Below are 17,203 nucleotides of genomic sequence, written 5' to 3' on the forward strand. Positions count from 1 at the left end.
TATCTTCATTCCATTTGATGTTTTCAAATATTTCTAAATACCACCATTTTGAAAATGACCGGACCTCATTTGATAAAAAATTATATTGTGGCAACCCTGAATTAAGTTTGATTGAGCTTAAGTTATGCACAGTTTAGATTTTTGGACCAATCATCAAAATATATATGGTCGGATTTTTAAATTTTACCGGATTCTTTTCTCTGTCATCTTTGTGGGACATTTTTGACATTTTTTACTTTTTTATTATTGACATTTGTAACATTTTTGACATTTTTGTGATTTTTGTTGTTGTTTTTTATTTCTGACATTCAAGACATTTTTTACATTTTAGACATTTTCGACTTTTCTGTCATTTTTGACATTTTTTATTATTGTTGTTTTTTGTCACTTCTGACATTTTTGCATTTTTTTGTTTGCAAATGAAATTTTGCACAGTTAGTTTCTTGGATCAATCTTCAAAATGTCTATAGCTGGTTTTCAAAATTAGACAAAATCCATTGAGCTTCGTTTCTTGTGGGAATTCTCAATACTGTTTAGCTCTGTGGTTTTGAATGTAGTTTTCCAAAAATTAATATACCTATTTAACCACCTAAATGAATTTGTAAAATTATAAGCATTTTTTTATGGGTCACAAGGCAAATTTCAGATTTGCTCAGATGAAGCATGTATTGCATATTTTTTACATATTTGAAGACATGTAAATATATGCAAATCTATTTAATTTATTGTCTAATACTGCAACCGTAATGTTTTGAGCCTTTGAAAACAGTGTTCAAGGGATTTTCAAAATCTTCCTCTTTATTCATTGGAAAGGCCTTATTTTTTCTATTTTAATTTACCTATTATTATTCCAAGTAAATTTTTAAAAAATTACTCAATTTCCCCTAGCACTCATATTCTTTTTCTTTTTTTTTCACATTTCTTTCAGGCAATAATGGCCCATAAAATCAAGCTCAAACCTGGCCTCGGCAGTGTCGCTGAAAAATCTCGAAGCACCGTCAAATTCGACAGCAAACCGTCATCGAACTCGCACCGAGAGGCAACACCGGCCGTCAAAGATCAGGACCGGCGGGAGTATTAAACAATTAAAAATACCGTCTCTCCCACCCACTATTTCTACTAGGTTGGGAATTTGAGGCAATGGGCGCAGGAAATTAAGTATCAAAAATCCGCCGCCGAAAGAAAAGAAAAGCCGAAAACATTTCCCCTTGGATGCTGTTTTGTTGTTCTTCTTGATGGTTGAACAGAAGAAACAGCAAGGCAAAGAATCGTGCCGATAAGTGATTATTTTCGGAAAATTTGTGTGAATGTGTGCGATGGGACATCATCATCGTCATCAATGGTTGTAAATTTCGGATTCTCGATTTCGAGGAACCTTGGGCCGATGTTATGGGCTTGTGTGCGTGTGTGTGGGTGGAAGTTGGATTCACGAAAAATTGATGCTGACAAAATGTAGCTGAGAAGGAAGGTTGTGCACCATTGTTGGGAAGAAAAACCCATCGAAGGAAAGAAAACAAGAAAAAAAAACCGCGAGAAAGAGGAAGTAAAATCAACAATCGAACGTGGGTTGTTGTGACTATCGGAAACAATCATTCTTCAGGTTGTGCCACTTTCCGACTAATTCTTCCAACCGGGAAACGAATCTCTCTAGTCTATTTCTTTGTGAAAGATGTAGGATAAGGTATTACAAAAGTTTTTTTACCTTTAAAATTAAAGATGAAAGTTAAATCGCTGTGCTAGAGCTAAAATAAGGTCCTTCAAGGTGAAAATTGTCTTTGAGGGATCGATTAAGGTGTTATATAGTTGTTACTCTTGAGATAGCTCACTAATTTTAGTGTAATTGTCCGTGAGTGTGTGAGTACGCAGCTGAGCTGAAAAGTGTTTTCTATCGCCATTTTTTCTAAAACAGAAACTAATGCATGTTTAAGTGTCATTGTTCTTCAAGTAGAAAAAGAATACACATTGAATTAGTAACTTAGAAAGTAAAAATCAAATCTCGACCGGTTGTGACGCACCCTCGTAACTTACTGTAAAAAAGTACTACTCCTATCACTTTTGCTCACTAGTCAAGACAAAAAAAGTCTCATTATGTGAACTCACGAACAAATAACAAAAAAATCGTAACGATCTTACCGTCCTCTTAAAGTGAAGTATAGCGAATGTTTTGAGCAAAAACATCTAAGTCTTAGCAAAAATCAAAACAACCGAAGCAAAACAACAAACAAATGTGCCAAACATTTTCCGACAGCATAGAGCGGAACGATTTGAACGAAGGCCAAAACATGTAAGAAAAAACAAAATCAGCTGCAGCAGTAAAGTGGCAGTAAACAGAGAGAAGAAAAAAAACCAACAAGAAAAAATATACCGTTATTAACCTTATTAATAACACGGCGCTGCCCTACTAGACTGTTGGCGGTGGTGGTGGTGGTTGTTGAAATTTATTAAATAATCCCCATCATCAATTATTTTTTCACTCTCTCGTTCGTTTGGGGCAATTCGAGTGAGTTCGAGCTGGAAAAATACCACTCCCGCAAAACCAATAATAATAGCAGCAAATCGGCCGCTACAAGAAGTCAGAAGAATCGAAGACTACGGGAGCAACCGGCAACATCAACAGTAGAAGAAGAAGCAGAAGAAAAACAGAAGATCGCGCGTGGAAAATTAATTGAATCAACACCCGCCATTTTTCCGGATCCCCCTAGCACCATTCACGTTTGGTGAATCTCGGTAAACATCCCAATATCCAGCTAATAAATATTAATTTTGCTCCGCGGATTTTTTCTCAACATAATCCAAGGGGTGGAAGCAAAGGAAGCAAAAATAAACACTCCCATTCAAAAAGAAAACGTGTGAATCATCCCCCCTTACCGGTGGTCAAAAACCGTTGGAGCCGCCAAAGTTTGAAAGCTAAAGTGAAGTGAAGTGTTGTTTACTTCTTTTTTTTGGGTAAAACCGAAAAAAAACGTTACCTGTAGCCTCCGCGTTGAAAGAAGCCTCCAATTGGGGTCCGGTTTAGTGAAGGAAAACAAACCATTGAAGGTCGCGGCTAGTGATTTCTCTAAATAATTTCACTCGTTATCGAAACGTCTGCTGCAAGTGTCAATTGAGAGACTGATTAAGGAAAAGTGTTAAGGCAACGAATCAGCAAGAAATTGGAAACATAAGGTAAGGATATGCTTTAGAAATAAACTTTTTCTAAATTTTTATAAGGCATTCATGTCACAAATGTTTTAAAAATGTCTTCAGAAATAAATATTTGTAACGTGCCGTTACTTAACCTAACCTTTTATGCGCTTTGAATTCAAATATTTTGTCAGATTTTGCCAATCACCCCTATTTTCCGTGATTTGTCATTTGAAAACTTATAAATAAGCCCAATCAATCAATGATAGCTGACCAGCAAAAACTTTTTTTTTTAATCAACTTATTAACTTTCAATCAAGGCAGAATTTAGTTTTTTGTGATTTCTTGTAATTTGTGATTTAGAGATACATAGCTTTCAAAAAATAAAATTGTTCTATTTTTGGAAAATTCAAGTAAAAGACCATCAAGAATCAACGGCATCACTGGAGGACGATTCTGAGCTTTAGATCATCAAACAACGTTGTGCAAGATCGAAAAGCGTTTTGACTAAGATTGCCAGAATTTTTCCAGCACATAGACGGGCCGGGCAAATCCAGGCTATTTTATCTAGAACCAAGCAAAATCCGGGCATTTGATTCCAAAATTTCGACCAAAAATCCGGGCAATATTCGGGCAAATTTGGTCACAACCCACCCCATCACTCAACACAAATCAAGAAAAAATTGAATTTTTTTTTTCATCAGCAGTTTCTAAATCGTATTTTAGGCTTCCAAGGAACTTTTCATGATTATTTTTTTAAAACTTGTTCAATAAATTTTGTTTTTAACGCATATATAAAAAAATTACAACAAAATTAGTTTTTTTTTTGTTTTGGCAAATACAGTGAATAAATCCGGGCTATATTCGGGCATTTTTTAATGAAACCCGAACAACCGGGCCGGACCGGACTTTAGTCAAATTTTGTATTAAATATCCGGGCAAACCTGGATAAAACCGGGCAACTGGCAACCTTAGTTTTGACTGATGCTTAAAAATTCCTTAAAAAATCAACTCACTGACTTAGACTTAGAAAATTATTAGTTGATTTAAAGTAATTTAGGTCGAACTCTTTGGAAGATCAACCTTTTCAACTTAGTTTTTCGATTTTTTGGAACGATTCTTTAGCTTGAAAAAAATCGATAGGATCGGTTTCATTTCGATTCGATCTTTCGATCTTTTGGATTCTTTTTCTCGCTGAGCCTGTATATAGATCCAATTTTGAATTTAGAATTAATGTCAAACAGTATCATCCATTGGCCATCTAGTCTAGGCTTGTCAGATTGATCGGTTTTACCCGGACTTGTCTGAATATTCAATATAAAATTTGGGAAAGGTCCACTGCTGACAAATGGCCCACGTTTCGATGAAAAAAACCCAGTTTCCATTCATTTTATTCCCAAAACTAATCCAATAACTGAAATTTAACTTATATTTTTATTATTTTCGAGTCAAAGAAGGAAATTTTTTAACAAACTTTTTCTCAAAATACAAATAAAGTATTTTTGGAAGCTTAAAGTACGATTCGAAATCTGCTGATGTTTCAGGTGTTGCTGTTTGATAATTATATTTTTTCAAATTAACTCAGATTTTGAGTTCAAATTTTTGAAATCACTATTGCTTGAATTTTATTAGTTACTCGCGGGGAAAATTTTGACACCCTTTATCTAGTCAAATATTGATGCCTCAAATTAGATTTCAGTTTATGGATTTTTTGCAGATTCCAATAAATGAATTTGAGTACATTGAAACGTCCCTTGTTAAAAATAAAATGATTGACCTATCAGAGTTAAGTCATCCAGTTACGGTTTTTTAGGTGGTACGAACCTGCGACCGTTCATCTGAATCGATCCAGGCGATCGATCATTTCCTGAAAATCGAACAATCCTATTATGAAGCCTACAATTCCCAGCGTTTCCAGAAATATTCATATTTTCCAAAAAGATTTCTGCTTTTTTCAAAACCAAAAAAAAAAACTTTTGAAACGTTAAATCGAGAACTTTTTTGGAAATCAGCTAATTTGGTTGAAATGCTCCCGAAACAGTTACTTTCAGCCTTGATACCCTTTGCAACAAGAAAAATGTGAAATCAAAGATCTGTGTTATTATTCTAACTCCTCAGTTTTGAATTAGTTTTCTTCCATGCTTTAATGTATAATACTTTTTTCTACTGTATAAGGTACCGATCTTTTAAATAATAACATAACACTTTTACATAGCTTTTTTTTTGTCCTATTAAAGTTTGTGGAATTCGAAAAATAAGCTTGAGCAGCATTTTATAATCCAACAAAGTGATATAGCGTAATGTGAGTATTTCCTACAAAACTGCTTTAAGCTTGATGTGTTTCTTTGAAGTATTTTATTAAATTTTATAAATTAAAGAATTTTTGAGGCCCTTTCGAAAATATACTTAAGAAACATTACATGAACCTTATCAAACCTTTCTCATTCAAATAATGTTACCAGTAGAAGAATGGATTATAAATTTTTTTTTTCTAAAAAAATTGTTTACAATTTTTATTAAGTTGACATTTTTTTCACAATGTTACATTGGTATGTTTTTTATAAAGCACACTTTAATTTTTACAGATCATTTTACGATTAATATTTTAGAAGAATAAAAATCCATTGCGGCCAGATTAAACAAAATACCTAATTGCACCGTAGATTCCACAACAACATTACGTACTCTCAGCAGGTAATCAAATATGCATATTTTCCTGATGATAAAAAAATGAATTTCGCCCTAGGTTGTTCTTAGAAAAATAGATGAATTCAATTTTTTAAATAGTTCAATAAAAATTTAAAACACTCAGAAAATCACAACGTTATGAGACATTTTTATTCATCGTACTTTCACGAAAAACTTCGATAACTGTCGATCAAGACAAATTCCAGTGAGCTGCATACTTTCAGTGGATAATAATACTGAGCAGCATTCCATTACTTTTTTCTGACGAGTGACGAGTTAAATTTCATCCGTTAATATTTTTGGCAAATGCAAAAAACGCTTATTTTTCCTTTTGCTTTTGAAAATCATCTTATTGTTGATATTTTGGTCGATTACTGCATTACAATCTGCTATAAACCCTTTAATTGGCCAGATACCTCTTACAAGCTTGTTTTGGCATATAAAGGGATGTGATCCATATATACGGTTTAAAGAGGCCACGATCAGTTATCAGTAACATTTATAAAGTCGAGATTTCTTGCGAAGACGGTATAAGATCACGAGTACTGCGAAATAATATAAAAATGCATTTATGAATCAAAACAGGTTTGCATGCGGAATTTTCAAGACTTTTTCATATGGCTCATGTTTGGAGATCTTTAAAAATGTTTTTTAGCTTTTGTGCAAAAAGGGTCAAATAAAAAATTAATCAGAAAAATTATTTGCTGTGTTATAAATTGAGTTTATTAAATGCTGAAAGCTGTCCTGACGAAAAGTTGTAAATAAGTTTCCAATGAATACATTTTAAAATAGTAAATGGTATCAAACATAACGTACAAAACTCATAGCAAAAATTATAAAACCTGTTCTACGTTTGTGTGTTAAGCAATTGAAAACACTATTGATCTAAGCAAAATTATTACGCCTTAGTGTTAAGTGTTAAGTGTTAGTTCTCTTCAAAAAACGTGAAGTTTCACTGAGATCTTATTTTTGTGTGTTTATTTTTTTTCGTTTCTAGCAACTTCAAGGTTATCTTTGAATCTCATAAAAGTGTTGAAAATTCACTTTTTCAATAATATTTCATTAAAACTTTTTATATTCTTGCTTAAATTAATTTATTCAAATGTTTTATCTACAGATATGAAAATTACGCCTTTTTCTGCTGTAACTTTCGCCGTTCTATGCTGTCTTTAAACGTTAATTTAAGTAACGCTTGACAAATATGAACATATTTTCAAAGACTTAAATTTAAGTAAAATTCACAAAAAAATTATTCGGGTTTCTGAAACGAGTTTTCTATCTAATTATAAATTGATCGGGTGTCTTTTTTTAAATTAATTTTTGATCTTAGGTAGAACTATTTTTTATCATTCTTGAGGAGACCTACTTCCAAAATTAACAGCTAGATGCGCTGCCGTACGGGTCACTCACAGACATTATCCCTGAATGTATGCAGTACCATTATCTTTTTCTTATATCAACTTTACTCCCATTCTAAACAAGAGTGTCCCATGTGATTTTTGGCGCATTTTCATTTTTTTCCCTGGAAACTGCATCTTTTAGTGTAAATATCGAATAAAAACCCCAACAAGTATACTTTGTTCTGAAGCTTTGCAAAGTTGTTGGTATTCTAACGCAAAAATATTCCACAAGACAAAGTTTTATTAAAAAACATTATTTTTTTGGAAATACGATTCTGAAATCCACTGATTTTGATTCAATTGATGTTTTTAGAAAATTATGCTTAGTCATGTGAATTCGTATCTGCATGCGTTCAGAATCTACGCAAAAATATCATACGTAGCGTCTATGGTTATTGCCATTTGGTTCAAGATTGTTGTAGAAAATGTAACTATGTTGGCGGATTACATTGTAAATATATCAATTTGAACTATTTACTACGATTAAACAGACGGTGGGATCTGAGAACATTCGTCTGAAGTGTTCGACAATACTTTTTTTTTTTTTTTTTAATTTTTACCCTTTGGTTTTTCTTTTAGTTTCAAACTCAAAGTAGTTTTGAGAATTGATCGCCAACTCATGAAAATCAGCTTGGAAAGTAATTGTTTTATTAACTAAGGTAAATACCTCAAGTTCGTATGATTAAAATAAAAATGAAATCGTGATTCAAGAGATACTAAGCTTAGCTTAGCTTGTTTGTTTACTCATATCCACCTTAAATCGTCAAAACCGAAATGCTTCAGTAATTTCAATTATCCAATAACAAAATAATGTATTGTTTTTTTATTTATTACTCAAATTAGTTGTTTGTTATCAATCAATTGTGCATTTCGAATCTCACGATCGCTGGCGTGGCTAAGTGAAACAAACTCCACATCACCAATGGTTGCTACTCCGTGATTGATCGAGGCCATCAATTTTGTGCAAAATCTAATAGAATGGTGCTTGGGACTAGAAGTATATTCTCAATGCACAAAACTCATGCTCTCTTCCTTTCCAAAAATGATCAATAACGGCGCCGGCCTCGTCCTAGTAGTCAATGGGGATAGAAAAAAGGATCGTTAGTAGAATACTTTTTAGGTTCTAACAGGAATCCCTCGTCTCCCCATGTTTCAAAAGATTATTTTGGAAAATTGAGAAACAAGAATAAACCGGTATCACCAACTATATCTAGAAACCGTCTATAGATACGTCTGCGAATCTATATTCCTCCTACGCTCCTATATATTTCTTAAGGAAATTCCTAGTCAATTTATCGAGGCACTTCATTATGGCAGTAGCAATTTAAATGAAACGTGAGAATGCCAATTTCACTAGCTGATTGCCCAATTGATTTTCCTATCGCCTTCATGAATTTAAAATCAAATTTTAAGATATCCAGAAAAAGTTATCAAATTGAATTTGAAATTGCAATATTATGAACTTTTTGTGAAACTTCACCACAAATAATTAACTTATAAATTTTTCTTTTAACAAAATCAGACTTTTTTCAAAGTTGTATAAAATGCTCTAGTCAATTATGTTTATGGAAATAGTTCGATGCGTTGCTATTGATTGATTGCATATTGAATTGAAAATTATCATTAATATTATACGAATTAAACGTATATTTAATCAAACTTGATAACAATATCATAAGTAAAATCAAAAGATTATAAAAAAACAATTTGACTTTGTTAACATTAAATTATTGCTAAAAAACACAATCAAAACATGGGACTTCTAAACGTATGGAAATAAACTTGAAAGAATATTTTGCAAACAACTGTCTGTTTCTGTTACGTCAAAGCATTGTTTTTTAAACTTCAACAGCTTTAGACAACTTTAAGCATTTAATTGCTGTTTTCACAGCTACACAAAGAATGTGTTTGAGGCTTATTACACATGTTGTCAGTCCAAAATGGGTCCACTCAAGATCAGCACTTGGCCACTAAAGATTAGAATTCTTTCTTCATTAAAATAGACCTAGAAATGTTAAGATTGGCTCAGTAATATCCTACAAATCATCATTAGAAATCAGAATCCGAGACTCCAATTGAGAAGAATACATCAAATAGATTAGGGTTTCTTGCCAGTTTTTTTTTGCAAAAGTTGCTTTTTTGTGGAATGTAATTGAAACTTTTACTATTGAATTCCAACTGATTCGAACATAAAGTACCGTTTAGCACAGTGATCGTATTCTCAAAAAGCCTGACAAAAAATTTTTTTTTACTATTTTTGGCTCTGGAATTTATAAAAGTTGTCCTATAATCATACTTTCATTGGAAATAATTTACATTTAATTTTTATGCACCGTGAACTTGAAAAAAATTCATAGCTCAGTATGTAGCTCCCTGTATACAAATTTTCTAACAGTTTGCTGCAAAATGTTTAACATCCTAAGGAGTGTATTCGAAAAAAAATCAACACTTTGTTTTGTGAATAACTTTTGAATGAATGGATGGGAATTGATGAAATTTTCAGTGAAGCTACGTAGTGATGTGATGTGTGCATATGCAAATTTTTTTAATGTTCTGTAAAGTGGTTTTTGAGAAAGCGTCCAATGCAGAAATTTTTCGACTTTTATTTTTGGGCGTCATTTATAATGCATTCTATGAACCACCTTTTTTCTAATCATGGCTAGTTTTGATTACGTTGTCTGTTCCCTGAAGCTTGACCTTCAAAATATCTTAAAAGTTTGAATTTGGTCGTAGTTATAACAAATTGAGTCGATTGTCCTGATTCGGCACAAAACAACATATTTGACTTTTTATCACTCCACCACCGTTTTGCGTGATGGCCAAGGTTGCCGAAAACCATTCTATGTTTTGTCAAAAAAGTAATCTGACTTTCTGTGATTTTACTCAAACATTTTGTGATGGGGTTTTGTGATGATTTTTCAATAATTTAATTATATTGACGAAAAAAAAAATCAATTTTGAAAAACGTCTGTTATTTTTAAATTCTGTGAAATCTGTGAATATTTCTAAAATTCTAATGTGTTCTGTGACACAGATTCTGTGATGAAAATTTGCTCAAAATTCTGTGAAATTATAGATTTTTCTGTGATTTCGGCAACCTTGGTGATGGCACGATTCCAGATCCAACTTAAACACAGTATAAACTGTGTGGGACCTATTGAAGTGCTTTGCAGAGCCAACTGTTGCATTTGGAGGCAGGCTTTAATGTATTTACAGCCATTCATCGAGTCAATTGTTATAAAAAGACTGAGTAATTTGCTGTTTTCACAGATCGTCAGCCTCCTCGAGTGTTGGACATTATTTTTTAAATTTTTTCTCCTCTTTTATATCAGGGAAAAACAGACGAGACTTGTCAACAAAAAGTTTCTGGTTGGAAACCTGCCAGATGACCACTCCAAATTCAGCAAAACCAACTCATTGTTGAATTTCATGATTTTTTTTTTCAAAATATCTACCCACAAGCAGTCCTAATATTTTGCGCACGATTTGACCACCGTATTTTGTTTATTTTAGCGGTGGGTAGTTTTTCTACCTTGTAAAAATAAAGTCAGGTCTATTTAAAAGTTATCTATCTGAACAAGTCAGAAGTTTTTTACTTTTTTATAACTTCCTCTATTCATATTTTCGGATTGAGCTTGAAAACCCCTCTCATATTCCTCTCACTGCATGGAATCAATAATCTTCATTTTTATTCAAATTTCAGATCAGTATTGGGTCTTCTAGGACTTGTTAAACGATTTATCCTGGAACTTTGGTCAAATAGTTGATTTTCAGCTGTTCTGGGTCTCCCACTGGGACGGGACTTTCCTGCATTTTTCTCGACCCTGCCCAAAAAAATTTGTCCATGAACTTCAATATTGGACGCTTTCTAAAAAATCACTTGACATATTGTCACGGAATATTGTACCAGCAAATAAGTTCTATGGTTTGGTCATTATTCAGAAAAAAAATTAAGAAACTGTAAATCAATCATCTTTTTGAGTTACTCCTGAAAAAATAAAATTACACAAAAATTCATATTGATAGTGTTACAAAATATGACAAGGGTGTATTATGAATGGATTCTTGAGAAACTGAATCTTAAAATCCAACTAAATATCAACTTATTTCTTGATCTGGGGGGTTATTTGCTTTGGAGTTAAATTAAAAGGAAAACAGTGGTTATACTTTTCGATAATGGCAGCCCAATTTGCAATATTTTGTAGCCCAGGAATGTTAGAATCTATCCAACATAAAATTACAGTGGAGTAGGAATTTGTTTTTAAAACTAAAGCTGAAGTTTAGAAACCTGCAAAATCTATCGTGTTATTCAACTAGATTCCATATAAAAAATTTCAACTTCATTCCAAAACTCAAATTTTAGTTGAATAAGGAGTAAAATCTGCTTAATGAAAATATAAAAATAGTTTTTAAAAGCAATATACATCCGCAATTTCGTTATTTTTTCTATTATATTCTATTCTAAGCCTATCTTTGCAAAATTTTCAAAAAATTTTCAAACTTTTCTTAGCATTTTTTTTGAGAACTCCAAAGCGGTTAGACTTATGACTATCAGTTGCGTGGTTTAATTTAGCATGAAACGCTAGAAAAGGTTGAAAAATTAGGATAGATAATTTTGAGCGCTCCAATACTCGACTTTCAGCATGCATTTCTGGATTTTGGATCACTGTGCACCGGTAAAGGCCAAAGTGTGTGCGCGATTATCGAAAAATAAAAATATCCAGTTTAAGTGGCGACCGTCAAAAATGTGTACCCATTTGTTATTAGTTTTCAAGAGCCACATTCAATTACCTCGAAAACATCTTCCACGGAAAACAACCTAAACTCCTATCGCATCGTATCAGTTGTAAAATTATAGTTATCTAAGAAGAATCATACATAGATCATACCTGAATGTACTAATTTTTATCGTTAGAAAACAAATTTCGCTGTGAATGTGAACTATTCCGGTTGTTAAAGAAACTATCTTGAAACAACTTATGGATTGATTCAGAGTAAATATTATAAAATAAGGTACTCACAACTTGTTTTTAGAAACGGGTTTAACTCCCTTAACAACCATTTGGAAAACTCTCGAATATTCGAACCCAAAAAAAAAATATCAGAAAAAAGTTTGGACTCATGGAGCGCAAAACTCTACATACGGTGTGTGGGTGGTGGATGTTCCTGGGAGTTTCCGATACTTTTGGCACCCCCTCTCGATTCTGGACCAACCCAAACCAAAGGAACGCAACAACAACGGGGGACTTCAGAAAGACATAAATTTTGGCGTCGTTTACATAAATATTGCCATTTTGGTGCTGCTGATGTTTTTGCATTTCGGTTCTGTTGTTTCGCTCCCAGTTTTTGGCTGGCCGTTGACTATTTGTGGGTGTAGGTGGACGTCATGAATGTGGTGTACATGAATATTTATACCCTGGAATGGTCAGTTACTCCCCGATTGGTTTGGCAGCTGGAGCACCTAGCTGCCGGTTCTCACGGATGTGAAATCGGACAAGTCGTCGAATATGCAGATAAAGTTGAAGTGTATTTAACAATTTTTTAAATATTTTTTTCTGGTATTTGTTTTTTTTTGAGAAATAAGATAAAAATATTAACTACGTATCTTATAAATTTTCACTACTCAATCTGTATGTATCGTGACTTTTTAAAAAATGTTTAAGAATGTTGGAAGTAACACACTGAAAGAAACATTTGAAACCACAGGTAAACTTTCAGCTTCAAACATTTTAGGGATAAAATAACGTTTCCGGTATGAGAGCATACTAACGACCAAACCAGGTGAACTGACCATCGTTATTCATTTCCCGGTGGATGATACTTTTTCTCTTCTCCCTACATCTCAGGCAAATTTTGTAGGTGGTGTCATCTGAAAGCACCCAAAATTCGTTTTAAATATCCGTAATTTATGACAAACCATACCCTCGCCATATCGAGCTACAATACCTTCATTTCCGGGTTCGAATCCTAGCAAAAAAAAAAAAACAAACTGAACCAGAAAGGAATCTGAAATCGGTCAAGGGAAAAGTACCGAACGTTATTTTCGTTCCATCCATGGTCTAACTTCAGAAGCAGATCGGAAAAAGCTTCCCACACTTTTCATTTTTTACCCCACTTTCCTTACTTTCCTTTTTGTGTGAGCTCAAATTCGAGCAAAGCACACCCTCCTCCTCGAACTTCGCAGATCTACAAATTGGGAAAACGTGTAATTTATGTATGCGGAGGTTTTTTGGAAACCAACTTCTCTCCTTCTCATCGTACATTTCCAAAGTTCCTTCTCTTCCACCCCCCAAAAAAAGAAAACGTGACCCAGCCAAAGATATAAATACATGCTTTCATAAAGCGATGTTTGTTATTTCCGACTGACCGGTACAGACAGTCAGTTTCCGTTTCCCATGTATAATTCGATTCATTTTTTTCCGGGCCTCTCGGTTCGAATCGCTGGGAGCCTGCTGGGAATTCGATGATCTCCCACTAGGTTCTTTTCGTTCATGACTGGAAAAAAAGTCGATCCCGGTTTCGGTGAAAACGCATGGCTTATGGGACATTTATGCTCAAATTTTTGGGTTCAATATGTGTTGGATGCTGTATTGCGGCCCATTCTTTCAGCATTCAGCCAACCCACGACGATGATATATGGCTGGTGACTGTGGGTCTGCTTTTGATGAGGGCATATCTACCTATGCTGGTATCCATTTTTTTTTTACATTTTCCGGTGCCAACCGAAAAGTGACACAACAAAATGGCGAGAAAAAAATGCATGATCAAAAGCACAAGAACGCATAAAAAATGACAAAAATGACAAAAATGACAAAAATGACAAAAATGACAAAAATGACAAAAATGACAAAAATGACAAAAATGACAAAAATGACAAAAATGACAAAAATGACAAAAATGACAAAAATGACAAAAATGACAAAAATGACAAAAATGACAAAAATGACAAAAATGACAAAAATGACAAAAATGACAAAAATGACAAAAATGACAAAAATGACAAAAATGACAAAAATGACAATAATAACAAAAATGACAAAAATGACAAAAATGACAAAAATGACAAAAATGACAAAAATGACAAAAATGACAAAAATGACAAAAATGACAAAAATGACAAAAATGACAAAAATGACAAAAATGACAAAAATGACAAAAATGACAAAAATGACAAAAATGACAAAAATGACAAAAATGACAAAAATGACAAAAATGACAAAAATGACAAAAATGACAAAAATGACAAAAATGACAAAAATGACAAAAATGACAAAAATGACAAAAATGACAAAAATGACAAAAATGACAAAAATGACAAAAATGACAAAAATGACAAAAATGACAAAAATGACAAAAATGACAAAAATGACAAAAATGACAAAAATGACAAAAATGACAAAAATGACAAAAATGACAAAAATGACAAAAATGACAAAAATGACAAAAATGACAAAAATGACAAAAATGACAAAAATGACAAAAATGACAAAAATGACAAAAATGACAAAAATGACAAAAATGACAAAAATGACAAAAATGACAAAAATGACAAAAATGACAAAAATGACAAAAATGACAAAAATGACAAAAATGACAAAAATGACAAAAATGACAAAAATGACAAAAATGACAAAAATGACAAAAATGACAAAAATGACAAAAATGACAAAAATGACAAAAATGACAAAAATGACAAAAATGACAAAAATGACAAAAATGACAAAAATGACAAAAATGACAAAAATGACAAAAATGACAAAAATGACAAAAATGACAAAAATGACAAAAATGACAAAAATGACAAAAATGACAAAAATGACAAAAATGACAAAAATGACAAAAATGACAAAAATGACAAAAATGACAAAAATGACAAAAATGACAAAAATGACAAAAATGACAAAAATGACAAAAATGACAAAAATGACAAAAATGACAAAAATGACAAAAATGACAAAAATGACAAAAATGACAAAAATGACAAAAATGACAAAAATGACAAAAATGACAAAAATGACAAAAATGACAAAAATGACAAAAATGACAAAAATGACAAAAATGACAAAAATGACAAAAATGACAAAAATGACAAAAATGACAATAATAACAATAATAACAATAATAACAAAAATGACAAAAATGACAAAAATGACAAAAATGACAAAAATGACAAAAATGACAAAAATGACAAAAATGACAAAAATGACAAAAATGACAAAAATGACAAAAATGACAAAAATGACAAAAATGACAAAAATGACAAAAATGACAAAAATGACAAAAATGACAAAAATGACAAAAATGACAAAAATGACAAAAATGACAAAAATGACAAAAATGACAAAAATGACAAAAATGACAAAAATGACAAAAATGACAAAAATGACAAAAATGACAAAAATGACAAAAATGACAAAAATGACAAAAATGACAAAAATGACAAAAATGACAAAAATGACAAAAATGACAAAAATGACAAAAATGACAAAAATGACAAAAATGACAAAAATGACAAAAATGACAAAAATGACAAAAATGACAAAAATGACAAAAATGACAAAAATGACAAAAATGACAAAAATGACAAAAATGACAAAAATGACAAAAATGACAAAAATGACAAAAATGACAAAAATGACAAAAATGACAAAAATGACAAAAATGACAAAAATGACAAAAATGACAAAAATGACAAAAATGACAAAAATGACAAAAATGACAAAAATGACAAAAATGACAAAAATGACAAAAATGACAAAAATGACAAAAATGACAAAAATGACAAAAATGACAAAAATTACAAAAATTACAAAAATGACAAAAATGACAAAAATGACAAAAATGACAAAAATGACAAAAATGACAAAAATGACAAAAATGACAAAAATGACAAAAATGACAAAAATGACAAAAATGACAAAAATGACAAAAATTACAAAAATGACAAAAATGACAAAAATGACAAAAATGACAAAAATGACAAAAATGACAAAAATGACAAAAATGACAAAAATGACAAAAATGACAAAAATGACAAAAATGACAAAAATGACAAAAATGACAAAAATGACAAAAATGACAAAAATGACAAAAATGACAAAAATGACAAAAATGACAAAAATGACAAAAATGACAAAAATGACAAAAATGACAAAAATGACAAAAATGACAAAAATGACAAAAATGATAAAAATGACAAAAATGACAAAAATGACAAAAATGACAAAAATGACAAAAATGACAAAAAATGACAAAAATGACAAAAATGACAAAAATAACAAAAATGACAAAAATGACAAAAATAACAAAAATAACAAAAATAACAAAAAATAACACATCAGAACACCATAGTTTTGCAATTTTTTTTTCAATTAATTTGTTTAGAATAAAACCAATCATTGATTGAGTTATTAATCTACAAGAAGAACAAAGAATTAGTTTGAATCTATTTATTATTTTTTTTTATTCAATATCACAGATGATTATGAAGAATGCCTCAAAGTAGTAAATTCGCTCAAGAACCCACAGATTTTGTCTCGATAATCTTGTTTTAGAGAGTGCGCTTTAAAAAGCAATTTTTCAGTCTCTAGAATATTTAATAGATATCATTATAAATTTTTCTGACAAAGAATAAGCACGTTTTCTCAAGTTTAGTATTTCAAATGTTCTTAAGATTTCAATCTACTTAACTACTTTAATATGTATCGCATTTAAATATGTATCGTTTTCCACTGCATCTTTAAATACTTGCTATCCCTTTTTGGCATTGAATATTCTAAATGAACTTTATAGTTATTATACCATAAGGTTGCCACTTTCTCGAACCGGACAAATCCGGACTTATTCTTATCTAAAAACTTGGCAAAATCTGGGCATTTCATTTTAAAAAATCGCCAAAAATCCGGGCAATATCGGGGCAAATTTGGTCAAATTTCAGGAAGTACTCAACTCAAATCTAGACAAAAAACTAGAATTTTTTTTATCTTTAATAA

The 17,203-nt window shown here is 31.6% G+C and overlaps 1 protein-coding gene across 5 annotated transcripts in view; it reads left to right on the forward strand.

Moving 5' to 3' along the window:
• LOC129740513 (serine-rich adhesin for platelets) overlaps nt 1-17,203 on the forward strand; it is a 420,359-nt gene that overhangs the window by 67,639 nt on the left and 335,517 nt on the right. For all 5 annotated transcript variants that reach the window (XM_055732213.1, XM_055732228.1, XM_055732220.1 and 2 more), the window contains exon 2: nt 929-3,165. The gene's annotated coding sequence lies outside the window, so the exon portion shown is untranslated. The remainder of the gene's footprint in view (nt 1-928; nt 3,166-17,203) is intronic.

Source organism: Uranotaenia lowii, chromosome 1 (assembly GCF_029784155.1).
Source record: "Uranotaenia lowii strain MFRU-FL chromosome 1, ASM2978415v1, whole genome shotgun sequence".
Classification (NCBI taxonomy): Eukaryota; Metazoa; Arthropoda; class Insecta; order Diptera; family Culicidae; genus Uranotaenia; species Uranotaenia lowii.